This window comes from Myodes glareolus, chromosome 20 (assembly GCF_982192425.1).
Source record: "Myodes glareolus chromosome 20, mMyoGla1.1, whole genome shotgun sequence".
NCBI lineage: Eukaryota > Metazoa > Chordata > Mammalia > Rodentia > Cricetidae > Myodes > Myodes glareolus.
The window spans coordinates 22,339,677-22,354,383 of record NC_142045.1 but is presented as its reverse complement, the minus strand read 5'-3'; the positions used below and the strand labels follow the sequence as shown (position 1 = coordinate 22,354,383).

The window sequence follows — 14,707 nt, the reverse complement described above, 5'->3', positions numbered from 1 at the left end:
ATCCAAACTGCCAAACAGGTCTGAGTTCCTGGATGCTGACGTAGCAGCTGATGACTTCATCAAACACTGCCTGGAAACCTCAAGTTTATTCTGTAGAAGTGTTGGACTCTGAGGGAGGAGGTACAGTGATAATGCAGGGAAGGGAGAGGACATGACACCTGTGTAATGGATGTGTAGGCTTCCCAGAATGCTTTGCTAGACTTTGACATCCAGAGAAAGAGAGGAAGAAATGTCCTGAGGACTGTAGCTTGAGGAGAGATCGCCTATAAATATTCTCAAAGAGATGGCCCTTAAAGCAAGCTCAGAGTAAACAAGACCTGCTATCATGCTCAGAGTTCTCAGAAGCTTTTGCTTATTATCTTCACCCATGCTGGTGTAATACAGTACCAACCACTGGATTCTATATAGACTAGAGATTCATCCCTTACTGTTCCAGATGTCAGGAAGTCCAAGATCACGGGGTCTTCATGTTGTTAGGACCTTTTTATTGCTTTATCCCAGGCCGGAAAACAGGACAAGACAGCATGCTCAAGAGAGAGAAGGGAACATCTATGTTCATCTTTCCCCAGAAGCCCACTCTGTGACAACTAACCCACTCCCATGGTAACAATCCATTTATGAGGTCAGAGCTCTTGTGACCTAATCACCCCTTAAAGGTCCCTCTTGTCAGCATTGTTCAGGAACCCTCTCCTCTACTGTCCAAGGACCTAGCTGGGGACATCACCTTGGACACCTGGGAACCCCTATAGAGCCAAGTCTCTTGACAACCCTAAAATGGCTCCCTTAATTAAGATATCTTCTTTCCTGCTCCCATATCTGCTCTTCCTCCATCTCAACCATCCCACTCCCCAAAGCTCTCCCCAATCCTCCCCTTCTCCCTTCTCTCTCCCCCTCTTCCCTTCCCCACCCTACCCCCACTAATAGGAGTAGAAGGAGGAGAAGAATTACAGCTCAAAGACACAGAAAATATATTCAAAAAAATTATAGAAGAAAACTTTCCCAACCTAAAGAAGGATATTCCTATGAAGGTACAAGAAGCTTACAGAACACCAAATAGACTGGATCAAAAAAATCCCCTTGCCATATAATAATCAAAACACAAAACATACAGAATAAAGAAAGAATATTAAGAGCTGCAAAGGAAAAAAGGTCAAGTAACATATAAAGGTAAACCTATCAGAATTACACCTGACTTCTCAGTGGAAACCATGAAAGCCAGAAGATCTTGGATAGATGTGCTGCAGTCACTAAGAGACCATGGATGCAAGCCCAGACTACTATACACAGAAAAGCTTGCATTCACCATCGATGAAGAAAACAAGATATTCCAGGACAAAAACAGATTTAAACAACATGTAGCCACAAACCCAGCCTTACAGAAAGTACTAGAAGAAAAACCACAACCCAAGGACGCCAACAACACCCATAATAACACAGACATCTGACAACCCTCCACCAGCACAACTCAAAGAAGGGAAACACACAAACACTACCGCCAAAAAAAAAAAATAATAACTGGAGTTAACAACCACTGGTCATTAATATCACTTGATATCAATGGACTCAATTCACCAATAAAAATGCTCTGATTTTTAATGCTTATTCCTATGTCTCTACTGCAGAATCCACCATTATTTTATTTGCTCTAAAGTCAAAATTCCTGGGGTCATTGTGCCCAGAGCTAATTTTGATGAACAACTATATGGGGACTTACACAGGGAAAGAGTGCCATGCAGGAAGGACTTGGTTGTTGATGATTTTCTGAATATATATATATATATATATATATATATATATATATATAAAGATCATCTCCAACATGGGAACTTGTTCACACGCTTTGGAAATAAGGCCTCTGTCACTTGTCCCTTGAGACTTTGTTTCAAGTAACTGCAGTTTCTCAATCCCAGGTCAAATGTGTATTTGATGGAACACTAAGACTAGACGATTGTCGCATCTGACAGGGGTACTTGCCGTAACCTGGAGGAGGGATGGGTAGGATAAATGATGACCACTCTTTGAGACTAGCAAGAAACACTCAGGCAGCTCGGGACAGGTGAGTTTCTAAGAAGATAGGGCAGCTCCCTAATCCTGTTTACTTGTGCCTCACAATCCAGTTTTCTAGTTTACAGCAAACTCAAATGACAGTTCAGTGACTCTAAGAAAAGCAGAGCTCTTCCAGAGTGAATGCCCATGTCAGGACAGGGGCTTTCTACTTAGGCCTTCAGAAAATCATTTTTGCAACAGGAAGTAAAACATTTGCGTATTAATGTGTTCTGTTTGCATGTCTCCAGTGTCATGATTGGATGTCTCAAAACAAGATGTGACCTGGAGGTTTAAACAACGAGGACATTGTTGTTGCTGCTGCTGTTAACATATGTGGGCTACAGAAGGCAATGCAACACTAACCATGTCACCAAATTCATGACACAATGACTGGGAGCAAATGTACACTCTATCTGCAGAGGCCATGTGCTGTCTCCTTTTGCTGAGCATCCTCCTGGCTCCTCCTGGAATCTGTTAGAATTGGAGAATTGCTGTAGCATCAGTACCCGTGGTTTTGAAAGGCTGCTTTCATGCCTCAGCAAATGTCAGTCCCCTGGCCTTGACACTAATTCTATTTCTATAGCTTGTATTACATGGTCAACAAACGGTTATGATTATCCTGTTTTGTTTCCATCTGGGTTGAAAGGAAAATAAGGCCCTGGACAAGTAATCATTTGACACACAGGCTTTTTATGCCAAGGCTAAAATCACTTTGTGTTGGGGATGCTATGGGAGGAGCTCAGGCGCAGGGTTTGGCCTCACACTGTGCCACCACCTTCTATCGTGATTTTCTGTGTCTGTGACATCCAAGTGCCTCATCTCCTTGGCAACGAGTACACAGCTTCACTGTTACAAGAGTGGGAATGCTGGATAAATGAAGAAGCGAGGAGAGTCACAGGCCCTCCAAGGATTCTGGGAATCATGGCATGTCTGTATTCCTGCCGGCTCTCAATAGCAGCCTCCAAGATCCAGTAGTTCCTGTCATCAAAAACTTTCGCTAACTATCCTTTTTCAACTTTTCTTCCCCCTGTAGACATTAAAAACTTGGAGTAAGCTTGGAATGGCCATATTTGCCACTCAGAGTCAATCAACTTTAAAACTAAAATATACAAACTGTATTTCATTAACTTGGCTAAATTAAAAACTTCAACATACTATTATTATACCTTAATAGCATTTGTGACATTCTCCAAAGGCAAGGAGACCTCGAATATATAGCCACATGCTATGTACAAAGGCCTATCTAGGGTAAGAAATAAAATATCAAAATGTATCTGATTTTGCCATAGTTATTTGTCATTGTTATAAAACAAAAGTATCATGTGTCAGCAATTCCATATAGTTCAATCTAACATATCACTAAGAAGGATAACCCTATATGTTTGCTGTCCTACGGGAAAATTTGAATAGATTCAATTTTACAGTATGAAATGGCTGTGAGCCTCTGGGGACCAAGGACAGAATATTGTGGTATCGATGTGAAATATCTCCCACATTCCCATGTTCTGGTCTCTTGGTCCATGGCTGGTGGCGCTGCTTATAAAGCTGCTGAGTCTTTAGGAGAAAGAGATGTATTGAAGGAAATGAGTCATTGGGGAAGACCATGAGTTTTGATAGCCAGGCCCCACTTCTGGTTCTTTCTCTGTTTCCTGATGGGCACATGGTTATTAGCTAACATCCCTGTTACTATGCCTTGAAGAGTCTCACATGCCAGCCATTCTGTATAAGCCTGATGTCAACACCATAGGCCGTTCTCACCTCTAGCCCAGTTTCTTGCCTCCTCTTTTCCTACACTGTCACAGCAGGTTGGTTGTTTAATAAACATACCATGTATGTTCTCATCTGCTGTATCTATGTGGAATCCCTTTTCCATGCTCTCTATCAGTCAAATGAGTGCTAGTCATCCAAGAAGAACCTGAGAAGATGCTTGGTGTGGGAGGTTCTTCTGTATAAGTGTTGCTTTTATTGGTTAATGAATAAAGAAACTGCTTTGGCCTGCTGATAGGGCAGAGTAGAGCTAGGTGGGGAAAATTGTACTGAATGCTGAGAGAAAAAAAGCGGAGTCAAGAGACACCATGGAGCTTCCAGAGGAAGAAATGCAAGCCTCCAGCCGAAACCTTGCCGGTAGGGCACAAGCCTTGTGGGAAAATATAAAATAATAAGAGTGGGTTAACCAAAGACATAAGATTTTTCTTGAAATATTATTTTCTCCATCAATTTTAAAAGACGAGTTAACTGGGCATAACACTCATGGTGACAAGTTATTTATTTCAGAGCTTGAAATATATCATGCTGTATGTTTTGGCTTTTAGGGCTGCTTTGAAAGGTTTGATGTTATTTTGATTTGTTTGCTTTTATAGGTGAGGTGGTGAGGTGGTGTTCCCCTTGAAGCTTTCAATGTTATTTATTTCCCTTTTATTTAAAAATGGTTTACATTTATTTATTTATTATGTGTGTATGTGTATGTGTGCACTTGGTACAGGACTCTTGTCACCTGTGAATGTAAAATAAAAATTTTAATTAGATTTTGTCTTTCTACTTTGTGGGTTCTAGAGGTTAAACTCAAATTGTGGCAAGCACACTGAGCCTCTGAGTCATCTCACTGCCCTAAATTCTTAGCTTTATATTTTTGAAATATTGACTCTAATTATGTCAAAAATTTCTTCTCTATTCATGTCTATTTAGAAATATATAATAAGTGTCCCTTTGCTTGACTGTCGCTTTTCCTTCTTGGGAAACTCTATGCTATACATATTTTATACATATTGAACAAATTGTCTCTGTTTTCCTCAGTTCTTTCTTCTACCCCACAGATTCTTAGTTTTGCTCTCCATGGTGTATCCTAGAGTTCTTATAATGCTTTTTAATATTTTTATAATACAGTTTTATGGCTAAATATGTACAGCTGCCAGAATTATCATAATACATTAATAATTGGAAAAGGAAATACACTGAATTAAAAGGCAGGACTTACTTTTTCCTCTGGAAACATCGGCCCCCATGACGTTTGCATCATTCCCCTCTCCCCTTTTGAACCTGAACTCCTGGTTCTTGTCCAGGTCTATTGCCTTCTAACCTCTCTCCTTGCTTGCACTCTAGCTCTGTGTGTTCTCCGTGGGAGCGCGACTTGTTCACGCTAATCTGTTCTTTTGACTTGGCCTTGGGTAGCCCTCAGATCATCAGTTCTTTCCTTTCTTGTATTTTCTGACCCTAGGCTGCTCCAGGGCTCACCCAGCTCCCTCTTTCCTTTCTAGCCCTGGGAGGAATCTCAGCCATGCACCAGTTGCTTTTGGTCACATCTGGGCTGTGCCATCCAACTCCCAACACCCCACAGAGCTCCTGAGTTTTAGGACGAAGAGTTTGCGTTTCCATGGAGCTCATCGTGTAGCATGTCAACTCTCTTGTTCACACTTTACCCTCCGTCTTTCCCAGTCCTTAGTTACTAGTAAATCACGAGTGTTCTTAACTCTAGAAAACTGTAAACTCCATTTCCCAGTCGGCATTATAGTGCCAGTGTCTCTGAACCTTACAGGACACACAAGTAGGGTACAACTCAGCAGAAAGATTCACATAAAATAGGATACATTAAAAGAGTATGAAAGGGGAAATATTAAAACGTGTCTATCACAACAGATGTGTAAAACTCAACAAAGCCACTAAAAAACTATGAAAAAACCAAACTACTATGAAACCTCAACAAGCTTATAACTCCTCAAGACCAGAAAACAAAGATAATGAGAGCTGAAATACCAGAAGAAGATTTGATAGTCCTTCTTCTAAATGGAATCAATGATCCACATGGAAGACACAAATAGACAAAAGGAGCAAGAAAATCAACTTCCAGCCTAGACAAGAAAGTTATAAATACAAATGAAAACAGCATGAAGGCAGACGGGTGGACTGAGATAATAAACCCTTACGTTAACAGGCAGTTTTTCCCAAAGGTGCCACAATAATTCAACTGGAAAAGAATGGCATGTCCAAAAAAAAAAATCTTCCAAAATAGCTGATTGTGTTTAGGGGGAAAACAAAACAAAACAAACAAACAAGGCCCTAAGGTCTTAGCTTATTTCATAGGCAAAAAATCAGCTCACAGGCGATTATGAACCTAAATTTAAAAATTAAAAATTTGACACCATCTTAAAGAATGCCCACAGCGTTGGTTCTTTGAGATGCTCGCACTAGGGAAAAGCAAACCGAAGCACATTGAGAGGTGAATGAGAATAGAAGCACAGGAACAACTTCACAAAACAACGTGCTACTAAGCTTTTGCAGAGAGCTACTGAGACTAGAGCTATAAAGTGCTGTGGGAGTGAAGAAGCAGTCCATTCACTTCAGCAAACAATCAGGAAGGTTCTCAGAGGTAAACATTGTCTTCACATGATCTATTAGTTGTGCCTCTGTTTATTTGTCAAGAGAATCGAGAACATATACCTACATATTCTACTAGAATGTTTATAGTAGCATGCTCATAGTGCCTGGGATAGAAAAAGTCCAAATACATATCAACAATGAAAGAGTAAATGCATGTAGTGAATTCTCACAAATCGCTGTTATGAGGCAAAAAGAAAGTGACTCAGAAAAAAGGAAGACAGTACTGTGACATGCTTCAACATGGACTGAACTAGAGAAATGCTGTAGTACACCAGAGAAGCCAGTAAGGAAGGCTACATAATGTCTGATTTCATAGTTACAAATTTCCAGAAGAAGAAAGTATTTCATGAAAGAAAAACAAATTAGTGATGATCTAGGTCTGGGGATGGTGCTGGGGTGGGTTGGGGATGATCAGACAGGTTGAACTATTTCCTTTATGATGGCTGTAGAGCCTCACAGGTACCAAACTTCATGAGATCAAGATTTTCAACTGGATAAAATTTGTGGTGTGTAAATCTTCTTAAGTTATTAAAATGAAGCACTAATGTCCTACAACATAGATAAACTTAAATGCATAATTTATATGAAGAAACTAAACACAAAACACACTGTATAATTCTTTTTAAGTGAAATGTCTAGAGAGGACAAATATACAAGCATGGAAGGTGAGGTGTGTGGCTCCCTGGGTTTTAGGGTGAGGGAGGATTGGTGAATGGCATTTCCTTGTTGAGAAGAGGAAAATGTTGTAAAGAGGGTGGTGGTAGGTGTACAACCCTATCAATATTGAGTATTAATATTCAATACTAAGCAAATATTGTATTATGTATCTTAAAGAGTTTAATGGACTGTAAATTCTTTGATATAGCTGCAAAAATAATTTAAAATCACCTGCAAACTGACACGGTCAACTTGTAGTGTAGAATTGACTAGAATTTATAGTGATGTTTTGTGTTTTAATAAATAAATAAAGCTTGCCTGAAGATCAGAATGCAAAGCTAGCCACACTAGTCAGCCATAGAGGCCAGGCAATGGTTGCACACACCTTTAATTCCAGCAGGCACACTAGTTAGCCATAGAGGCCAGGTGGTGGTGGTCAACCATTAACCCGGCACTAGAGAGGAATATAAAACGAGAGGAGACAGGCCTCACTTTCAGTCTGGGTTTGTGGATTCATGGAGGGCCCATTTTTGGTCTGAGGTAGAGGTAAGAGCCAGTGGCTGGCCACTTTGCTTTTCTGATCTTCAGCTTGAACCGAAGTATCTATCTCTGAGTTTTTATTATTTGTGCTACAAGAATTGACAGGCAGAGAAACATGTTAAAGTTTTTAGATTGGAGTAAATGTGGCCCTTTATTTTTACTTTAAAGTTGCGTATTTGCTCTCCACAGGTAGGATTATGTTCGTTTGCCAACTGCAGTCAGCTCTGCGCTTTGTCTGTTGCCTCTGTATAACTGACCACGTTCCTGAGAGAAGCACTGATAGGTGAAAAGATTTATTCTGGTTCCTAGCTTCAGAGGATCCAGCCCAAGGTCGCTTGGCCCCATGAACATGGGCTGAGCATCAGCGGAAGAACATCAAAGGGGATCCGTCACTACATTCGGACAAGAAGTCAAATAAGAAGGCGGTCCTAGGAACCAGGATATCCTTCCGTGGGAACCAGGTGATGCTCCTCGTGATCTTCCTCCTTTTAGACCACACTTATTCAGGTTTACAGAACCCTGCAAGACAGCACCACCAGAAGGGAACTGAGTTTTAATACATTCCCCTGTGGGGACAAGACATTTAAACCAGAACCCGTATTATCGTCACAATTTCCATAGAGCCACAGCGCGCGGCAGCTATGCCACGCGCCTGCACCTAAGAAGAAAGAGGACCCTCTAGGGTCCATATGCTAAACCAGAAAAGCTTCTCAAGTCAGCTGGTTTCACAGCAGGAGATTAATTACGATGGCAAATTGCTTCTCTGGAAATAGATGCAGTAGAAAGAGTGGCAACCTGTGGCTCTCTTAGTTCATCAAAGCCAAGAGACATGTTTATGTCTGTGATGTCTGGGTGCCTTTCATCTTGGGTATAGCTGAGAGCTGTCTGTTTGGATGCAGAGAAGGGCCATACTCCTTCTGGGACAAGTGTGTGCTGAAATATTCAAAATCCAAAAGTCTATTTAGCCCATCTTGGCCTCCCATCAAAAACCTGAGTTTCATAATAATAATATGTTTATGAAAAAAGGTATGCTTCCACTGCTATTAAATCAAGATACAAGATAATATTATGTTACAAAGCTCAAATTACAGGTAGTAAACTTTTAACTGTTTTTAGAAGAGAGAGGATAAATTTCATGTGTGATTGGAGGATGCAGCCATTGGCCCAGGTGGAGTACAGTGGATATTGAGGAAGACGAAAGCCGAGCGCCCGACACCATCAGGAGCTTTTTCAACACTAAAAGCGTAGAGGAAGATTATGACTAAAGCGGGAGGAAGCAATTTATAAACCATGAAATCCTTTGAAATTATTAATATAGCTTGAAATAGTAGAAGCAAGGTAAGTACAAATGATTGGGTGCTGTGTTAATTTCCCATCCGCTTGGACAGTCTGCACATGAAAGAAAAAGATGGAGGAGATCAGTGTATCCATTCATCTGCTATCATCGAATGGGAACTAATTAGGATTCCAAGTGATTATAAAACGGAGGGAATGATGAAGCATCTGAGCAGCAAGCAGTCTTCCAGCCTGTGTTCACCGCAATGGCTTCAGCGCCCAGGGGCTGGAGTCTAGACGTCTCCCGAAATCCACACAATAACTTTTAAGTCCTATATCTCTGAGTTGAGGAGATAAAGGCCTCTGGGGGTGTTTTCGTTGGTTAGGGGAAAAGAAAAGTGGACAGAATCTGCCTGTTCTTGGAAGCGTCCTTAATGAACTGAAGAGATCAAACATAGGTAGTGTCTACTTGGACATGGGCCTTCACTTAGACACAGTCAGGCCCCACTTCCCGGTAGCTCTCTCTTCAAGAGAGAGAATTGCGAACAGTTGGTGCTATGACTTGACAATTCTCAATTTATGGTATCTGGCCCCACCACGCTCTCTCCCATGTATGCCACACTGAACTAAATCCCACGATGTGAAACTTCTACCCCGCCCAAGGTTGTTGTGAGCTAGACCCCCCTTCACCCTGGGGATTGGTCTGCAGATTTCTATGGGAGTGGGGTCATGGGGGTGTTTGTTCAGGGATATTTCTGAATGCTTCTCTCTCAAGAGGCTCCTCTGACTTTCTCCGCTGGCCTTCCCACTGCGGTCTTCACTGTCTCTTTCTTATTCTTACTCTTTTGTTTGTTTGTTTTTGGTTTTCTGTTTGTTTGTTTTTCAAGACAGGGTTTCCTGTCCTGGAGCTCACTCTGTAGACCAGGCTAGCCTCGAACTCAGAGATCCACCTGCCTCTACCTCCCTTGTTCTGGATTAAAGGTGCGTGCCATCACCACCTGGCTCTTATTCCCACTTTTAATGAAGCTCGCCACAGCTTTTAAAGGGAACTCGCTTCTTCCCTTTAATGCTCACACTCACCTCAAGGACCACTTTTGGCCTTGGTTCTTTAAGCCTAGTAGACCTTGAACCTGACGGGGCCTATCCTGGCTGGTTATATGTCAACTCGATACAAGCTAGAGTCATCAGAGAAGAGGGAACCTCAGTTGAGACAATGCCTCCATACGTAGGGCATTTTCTTAATTAGTGATTGATGGGGAGAGCGCAGCCCCTTGTGGGTGGGATCTCCCTCAGCTTGTGGTTCTGGATTCTACAAGAAGCAGTCTGAGGAGGCCATGAAGGTAAGCGTGTAAGCAGCGCTCCTCCCTGGCATCTGCATCAGCTCCTTCCTCCAGGTTCCTGCCCTGCTTGAGTGCCTGTCCTCAAGGTTTTGATGATGAACTGTTCTATGGAAGTGTGAGCGAAATAAACCCTTTCCTCCCCAAGTTGCTTCTGGTCATGGTGTCTCATCGCAGCAATAGTAACCCCGACTAAGACAGGATTGTGTTTTCATCTTTCTTTCTGGGCCAATGGCTGCTGTCCTTTATTATATGTAACTGTGGAGTGAGGAATATATTTGGTCTCTGTCTCTGATCTAGGAATCTGGGTGAAGACACATATGATTAAACCCCAGTGGCCACTGTAAATTTTTGGGGTTGCTTTTTGCCTACATTGTCAGAGCTCCATGGAAATGGCACCTCGATGTCTGTCAGGGAAAATCAACCTTACTTTGACAGGTGACAAAACAGCTTGCCGTTGCCTCCTCTAACAGTAATATTGTGATTTAAAAGATAAACTGTTCAACTCTCTGGCAGGATAACTGTTCAATAACTGTACTAGTGAATCTGACTCTTGGAAGGCTCACCTACAGCCAGAGCCTTCCTGACTCATTAGGACCCTCAGAGTTCTGGGAAAGGCTCTTTGTTCTAAGGAGCCCTGTTGTGTGATCAGAGGCACGGGACTCAGGAAAGGAAGAGTGCCAACCTGTGAGCAATAATCCACCCCCTGGGCTTGCCTTGTTTCCTTTCCACAAGGTCTAAAGCTAATCACAGGCTTTGGTGTCTGTATCTCAGCAGGCACTAGCCACATGAGCTCATGTCTCTTCATTTGTAAACAGAACTGAATGAAAAAGTTGCCAGAGGACTTGTGATGGAAAATGAGACGCTGAAATGTATCCATCCACCTGCATTTCAGAAGACCCTTCCTGTGAGAGCACAGAGATGGTTTTCTTTTCTTTTCTTTTTTTTTAAATAAAGATAATTTTAATTCTGTATTCATTTTTCTCTCAAGGTGTTGAATTAAGAAAAAATAAAATATGAACTGTCTGAAAGAAAAATGTCCCCATACTGACCTCAACATAGCAGATTATTTTTTTCCTTTTAAATTTTGGGTCTGAAATGGTTCACAGTCTACATAGTAAGATATTGCTTTCAAATATATTTTCTAACAGTGAAGAGTTAAAGATTTCACACTTGAAAGTTGCCACACTCTCTTGTGACAGTTTTGGGATGATGCAGAAGCTCTCAGACCATCAGGTCAGATACAAAACACAGCTCATTACTTGAAGTGGTGTCAGTATCTATGATGTCATTACTTTCTTTTTAAAGGCATTGAGACTTGTTTCTACTGCATGTACTGGCTTTTTGGGACCCTAGTCTATTTGTATGCAAAGCTTCCTAGGCCTGGATATAGTGGGGAGGGCCTTGGACTTCCCACAGGGCAGGAGGAAGAGGGAGGGAGGAAAGTGAGTGGGGAGTGGGAGGGGAATGGGAGGAGGGGAGGAAGTGTAAATTTTTGAATGGAAAAAAATAAACAAAACAAAGCAAAACAAAAAAACAGAGATGGTTTTCTATGAGTCCCATGACATTTGGAGGATGTGATCTCTGTGGCCCTGATAAAATACTTCTTTTCTGAATATTCCCAAACTGGGTACCAGATGCCGCTGCCCAAATCAGGAGCCTCCTCACCTGAATCCAGTTCATGGCCCAGAAGAAGAAGAGGAATAAGGAGCAATTTATAAGCATAAAATGGTAGCTTTAAAATATAAATATAGTTGAAAATAATGTACGCTTATGCTTTTATGGGCTCGACCACAGAACTCCCTCAGAGGATTAGGACAATCACTGTGGGTGATAAACATACAATCGCCAAGGGGTCTCCTTGACAACCAGAGGGTAATTGCACAGAACAGCTGCCTTCTGGTAAGAAAGGGAGGCCAAGTAGGAGTGAGGAAACATTCCAAAGCATTCTGAGAAAACTGGACTAAGCCCTTAAATTCGGTGGTGGTGGTGGTGGTGGTGGTGGTGGGGGATTCCCGTGCTATTAGCAGTTAGGAGTGGTCACTCACCCAGTCTGACATTTTATTAGAGGAAGCCCAACTCTGAAGGATCTCTAGGGACAGAGAGTCCTCTGAGAATTGAGCTATTCATTAGGTCTTGTCAGCAACATCTTGAAAGTATAAGGGGAGTTCGCATTGTGAGCACTTTAGATATTTGGTTATTTTAGATATTTGGTAGACCTAGGTGTCATTTGAACAGGGTTATTTGGAAAAGCATGTCACCTACAGGATCACTCATGAAGGTAAATCCAGCTGTGAGGAAGTGGGTAGAGGCCCATAATTCATCAGTGAGTTAGGAATACCGACTTTCGTTCATGACCAATACCGTCACGTTAACATACTAAAATGGGCCTAGGAATTTTACAAGATGGGTGCAATTTGGGGCTACTATTTTTTATAGTTTTGCAAATTATTTTAAATTCAGAGAGAGTGGCACATTTAAACATAAAATAGTGACTATGTAGCATGGATTATATAAAAACATTATACATTTCTGTAATTGTTTCTAAAGATAAGCTATTAGAGCGCTTATAACATTTGTTTTTCACAATTTGGTATCACATTGTCCATATCCTTCTCATCTGCTTTCATTTTCTTCTACCTCTTGTCCAACCCTTTCTTTTCTAAAGTCTGCCTCCTACTTTCATGCCGTGTGTGTATGTGTGTGTGTGTGTGTGTGTGTGTGTGTGTGCGCGCGCGTGTCCCATTGCATTTGGCTAAGGTTGTTTGAATGAGCATGGGTATGGGATTATTTACTTGACCATGAAGGACCCCAACTCGTTTTAGCCACAGTTATACTGTTTTGCAAAGAATTCACAGTAACAAGCTCAGCTCAGGGCCTCCGGAATGCTGAGCAAATAACAAGCTTAATTCAGGGCCTCCGGAATGCTGAGCAAAGATACCTGAGGTTAGAGCAAGGACAGCCTTATCTGGCTGCAAGACAGGGATTTATGGACTGGTCATAGAAACAAAGAAAGAGAGGATTGCGAGGCCTGAGTCACGTATAAAGCGGGGCTCTCACGAGTCAGGGGCTGTGCAATCAGACATCTGGTCGCCAGCCAGGAAAGGGGGGGCAGGATAGGAGGAACAGTAAACCGCTGAGTAGTCCCCTCATTGTTATTTAGGTTAAAAATTTACCACCCTGCATCTTGCTTCTGTAAACCTCGCTTTTTGCTCTCCTATAAGAACCCCTCACCCCCAACCTGCAGGCGCGTAAGTCCTTCGAGAGACTCTGTCGCCCCAGGTACCTGCGTATCCAATAAACCTCTTGCTGTTTGCATCCGGCTGCGTGTTTTCGACTGATCTTTGGGCACGGGGTCTCTCCCGAAGGAAGACGCCCACGGGAGTCTTTCAACCAAAAGTAATCTACCAGTAGATACACCACTGAGAAATATTCCTCTCCCTTCTCCAGCAACTATTAAGTGTTCATAGCTTCTTAAAGAATGGTGGGGCCTTATGAACCCACCCCAACCCATGATGGAATATTTATAGTTCAGTCTTACCCAGGTAACTACTGTTTCTATGAGGTCTGGGGTACAGCAACAATGTCATAGATGACAATATTTCACAACACTTTTTCCTGTGTTCCCATACTTAAGCATTTTTCTCCTCTGTCTGTCTCAATGTTCCCTAAACACCTTTGAAAAGGTAGAAAAGATATATTCCATTTAGGCTGAGCATTCTCTAGTCACTTTCTCAGCATTTAACCAGTTAGGAGTCTCTTGAGTCTAGAAATTAACCATCGTCCATGGCAAACAGAAGTTTCTCTGATCAAGGCTTAGATTAGTACTAATCTATGGAAATCAACACAAAAAATTTAGAAGGTAATACAGTAGTAGTGGATTCTCCCAGGAGCCTATAATCTCCCCATACAAAGGTTTTGACTAGATACACAGTACTAGGCAAGAATTTCCTCCCGGGAAGTGAGTCTCAAGTCCAATCAGAAAGAAACTGACTATTTCTTATTTTCTTAGTTGGAGATTCTCACACATTAGAGACTTAACAGCACAGCTGAAAGCTCTAGAAAAAAAAAAGAAGCAGACTCACCCAGGAGGAGAAGACTGGAAATAATCAGACTGAGGGCTGAAATCAACAAAATTGAAACACAGAAAACAATCCAAAGAATCAATGAAACAGAAAGCTGGTTCTTGGAGAAAATCAACAAGATTGACAAACCCCTATCCAAACTAATCAAAAGGCAGAGAGAGAACACACAAATTAACAAGATCAGAAATGAAAAGGGGGACATAACCACAGACACAGAGGAAATTCAGAGAATCATTAGATCTTACTACAAAAGCCTGTATACCACAAAATTGGAAAATGTGAAAGAAATGAACACTTTTTTAGATAAATACCATATACCAAAATTAAGTCAAGAGTACCCGGGTTTGGAGAGAGAGGAATTGGGCTTTCCAGATCAAGCAAGAGTGAGCTCGA

General features: G+C 41.7%; 1 protein-coding gene across 2 annotated transcripts in view; it reads right to left on the bottom strand.

Moving 5' to 3' along the window:
* LOC125393978 (vomeronasal type-2 receptor 1-like) overlaps window positions 1–592 on the bottom strand; it is a 32,083-nt gene extending 31,491 nt beyond the window's left edge. For both annotated transcript variants that reach the window (XM_087899470.1, XM_087899469.1), the window contains exon 1: window positions 429–592. The gene's annotated coding sequence lies outside the window, so the exon portion shown is untranslated. The remainder of the gene's footprint in view (window positions 1–428) is intronic.
* Window positions 593–14,707: the final 14,115 nt, after the last annotated feature.